This window comes from Mytilus californianus, unplaced genomic scaffold (assembly GCF_021869535.1).
Source record: "Mytilus californianus isolate M0D057914Y unplaced genomic scaffold, xbMytCali1.0.p SCAF_2, whole genome shotgun sequence".
Taxonomy (NCBI): domain Eukaryota; kingdom Metazoa; phylum Mollusca; class Bivalvia; order Mytilida; family Mytilidae; genus Mytilus; species Mytilus californianus.
Window position 1 is genome coordinate 115,142,187 of NW_026262668.1, and position 4,039 is coordinate 115,146,225.

General features: G+C 31.0%; 1 long non-coding RNA gene across 1 annotated transcript; it reads right to left on the reverse strand.

The window, feature by feature from the left end:
- Positions 1 to 1,296: 1,296 nt before the first annotated feature.
- LOC127730809 (uncharacterized) lies at positions 1,297 to 3,507 on the reverse strand. The gene is made up of 4 exons (XR_007995307.1): positions 3,002 to 3,507; positions 2,169 to 2,426; positions 1,829 to 1,896; positions 1,297 to 1,474 (listed from the first exon to the last, which is right to left on the reverse strand). It is a non-coding gene; the product is annotated as an uncharacterized LOC127730809 (long non-coding RNA).
- Positions 3,508 to 4,039: the final 532 nt, after the last annotated feature.

Here is a 4,039-nt window from a genome sequence, read left to right on the forward strand (position 1 = left end):
GTTGACGCCGCCGCCGCCGATGCCGGAAACTGTATACCTATGTCTCGCTTTTTGACTCCGTCAAGGCGAGACAAATATTATAACAACTACTCTTTAACTATATACTTTAAAATTAGACTGTCATGGTTCAAATCAATAGGTAAGATCTCAATTTATGTGAAGTTGTAACTGATTACATAACACAGAGGGAATATAACAAAAAGTTTTAATTAGAATCTATCTGTCAATACAACAATGAATTCAATAAAATGTTAAGCATACATAAAGCCCGTGTCTGTAGTGACGTTTTGAATTTCAATGAACGTAATCTATGTATTACTGGTAAATTACTTACGCAAGGATTTCGTTACCACAAATTACTTACAACCTTTACTAAATTATTTCAAAGAAACAAAAAGTTATTTTTGAAAGTTTGGCTGCAGCTGTAGAAAAATCATTACAAACGGGATAGCACATCTTAAATTTTTATAAAGCCTGTATTTTTAGATCGATTTGGGTGAATTTATTATTAAAGGAAGTCCGCAAACATTTTTAACCCCGCCGCATTCTGTATGTTCCCCTGTCCAAAGTCAATAGACTGTAATTCTGGAGTCGTTTGTTGCTGTACATCATATTTGTTGTTCGTTTAATGTTTTGTTCATAAATCAGGCCGTTAATTTTTCTCGTTTGAATTTTTTCACATTTTCCATTTCGGGCCTTTTATTTCTTGGTTTGTGGTATAGGAATTGCTCATTGATGAAAGTCGTACGGTGATATGTAGTTGTTTATTTCTACGTCATTTGTATTGGTTTTTGAAAATCATACTAAATCTAAGTCTGAGCATTATATATTATTAAGGAATTGTATCTAATGGAGGAGTTAACTTTAATTTTACTGTGTGTCTAACTGGTTACTAAACATGTTTTTTTTCAAATCTCTTATCTAAAAAAAAAGTTTATTTGTAATATTTCAGTTGACATTGTTTGATTTTATGTAGCAGTGTTATGATAAATGCATAGATTCGATGAAAACAGGCTGCTTTTTCAATGTTTAATTGCACAAATGTGAAACACTTGCCATATAGGAACTGTACAGATCAACTAGTATTATTGGTTTAAATAATCCTAAACTATCTGCCAATGATAAGTTATACATTGACTTGATGTCTAACACAAACGGACCACACACAGACCTAGATGGAATATCTAACAATACCGGGTATACTTTTAAACTCTTTAAGTCTGCAAATTGTATATAAATTTGAAGGAAAAAAATGCCAAAAATCAAAGAAATTAATGTACTACTATAGGTGACTGGCCATTCTACTGGTTCTCACTCCTCAAGAATTCATTGCATCTCTGTCTGCGGAATATATATCTAGGGGTGATGTCAATTATCAACTAGACGATGTTTAATCGAGAGCAAAAAGTGGTTTCTCCTTGAAATTGTTCATTTTAACTTCTTGGATGAAGCCTAACTCAATCTAATTTTCTACCTGCAAAAAAAAAAAAAAAAAAGAAAGAGTGCTATATAACTTTTTTCCTGAAAAGGCAATGCCTTGATTTTTCTCAACGCAAATACCTTAATACACAAATAAAAGAAGTTCATTTCTCCACTTTACGCATCGTTTATTTCATTTTTCAGAAATGTGTATGTCACAAAAAAATCCCAAGACATTTATTAACTGAGACCTAGATAATTGTTTGAAATATCAACATCTTTAATCTTCATCTTAAAATTCAAAGGGAATAAATGTCTGTATTAAGTAAAATCTTATTATTTGATTGGCGGAATAACCAATAGACAACTGAAATATAAATCTATTTGGAATAATTGTTCATTTGTTTACCTTTCTTCGGTCATGGGGTAGCATTCATTTACAAACTTCTAGGAAACTTCTTTCTTTGATATTGGAATCTGTTATATGGAAATGAAAGAGAAAAGGCAAATATGAAGTTCTTTGTCCTTTTTGACACTAATCATACACATTTTAAAATATAATTTAACTTATGTTTCTTTCTCAGAACTTCAGTTCATCCTATTTCATCATTTATAAAACTAACATAATTTTGAAAAGTTTGAAAGTTTTTCCTTTAGTTGCAATTTAAGGGCTAGTAAACGCAACGTAACATACTTGCCCACAATAAATTTTAAATCTAAAACCAAATGTACCATTAAAGTTTTCTTACCCGTGAAATGTTGGCAATAGTAATATGTTCCAGGCCATATTGATTTCAGGAAGCATTCCTCTAAATTTGACCTGTTGCATTCCTGTAAGTTAGGCTGTTCAAATTTTAAGGTGCATACACGTTTTGTTATGACATTACACATGAAGCCATCATAACCTTCATTACAAGTACTTTTCAACAGATCTTGAGAGTGACTAGGGCAAATCGCATTGCCTCGGTTTTTAAATTGAGTGTCGAAAACATCAGCACACCAATTACCTATATGTACAAAGAGTAAACAAATGTGAAACAATTAAAAAGAAACAAATCACCAGCTTAAATCATAGCAAAACAATAAACCCTTAACATATCTGACAAACAGCTACCAACTACTACCACTGAATTATAGACTCATTAATTTGGGATTAACATATTTGTGAGCCCTCAAACCTCAGCTAACAAGGAAAGTGGTGTGATGCACCAACATTGGAAAAAAGGGTAACACTCAGTTCGTTTAGTATGAAAATATGTACAATTCTAGTTGTCTGATTGATTCTTTTTTCAAAATAGTTGAATATATTCAGGTATACAATTACAACAGTCTTGTTGTTACACTTTTGTATAATGTTTAAGTATATATGTATACAATTATAACAGTCTAACTGTTAATATTTTCAGAATGGTTAGTATATTTAATTAGTACAATTATGATAGTCTAATAACACAGAACTGCTAAAATATTAAATAGTATATATTGACGAGACATGTAATGGTACTTTTTGTATGAATGACTGGAAACATTACTATGTCTTGATATGTTTTTACTTAAAAAAAAGTATAATATAATCACTTACAAATTTTTTTAGAGTCATCGGCTGCTCGACTTCCCAATTCTTTATCTTTGACACAGTGAACTTTCTTGTCACAGAAGCAAAACGATGGAAGAATGCTTCCATCCGTACATTTCTCGCACGCATGACTACCTAAACGAAATACACAATTATTTGGTTATAAATAGTTTCAAAGATATTCAAAAAGTAGTTCATATTGCATTTTCCCTTTGTTAGTATGTGGGTGTAAAACACAATATGAATAGTGGTATATATTGTATATTAATCAAACATTTACTCTTGCATAAATGATGATAAGAATAAATGTAATTGTTAAAAATATGTTCTTGTCATCGCATGTATGATTATTAGATATTGAGATCAATCTAATCAAAGATTAGAAATTTGAAAAAGTCAACTTATGGCATAAAACTGGTCAATTGTTTTCGAAAATACTATGGTTTTTGCCCCACTTTCCTCAAATCCCTGCCACCCTGTTATATTTAACTACATTTCCATATATATTTCGATCAAAACATTTATTTTAACGACAATAAATACCTTGTTTAGATATATTGGGTAAAAAAACACTCAAGTGACTAAATAAAAATGTGAATAATGTAATATTTATAAGATCAAATTGATTGAATTTATGATATTATTTATTTATTTTTCGTAGCATAAATGAATAAAAAATATAATTCTTGGGGTATTTTATTACAAGCCAAGTGTAGTCGCAAGGTTTGAGCATCTATAGAAAATGGGGTCTGTAGCATTGTCCAATATTTTAGATTTATACACATCCAATGACAACTATTGCATGCATATCAGGATGAGAACATGTTTATGTTATCCTGGCCTTGTACTGGACGTAAACTCTGATCTCTGGGTTTTTTTCGAGTGATAATTCACAGGGCGACAGTCCGCGAATATATGTCACTTGACCCGGACATATAATTTTAAAGCCGCGTGTATAGCAAATACTAAGTCTTTAGTTTGACCTGCCCGTGGATCGAAAAACAATCTCCAGCACGTAAGGATATATATATGTAGCTGTTTTCT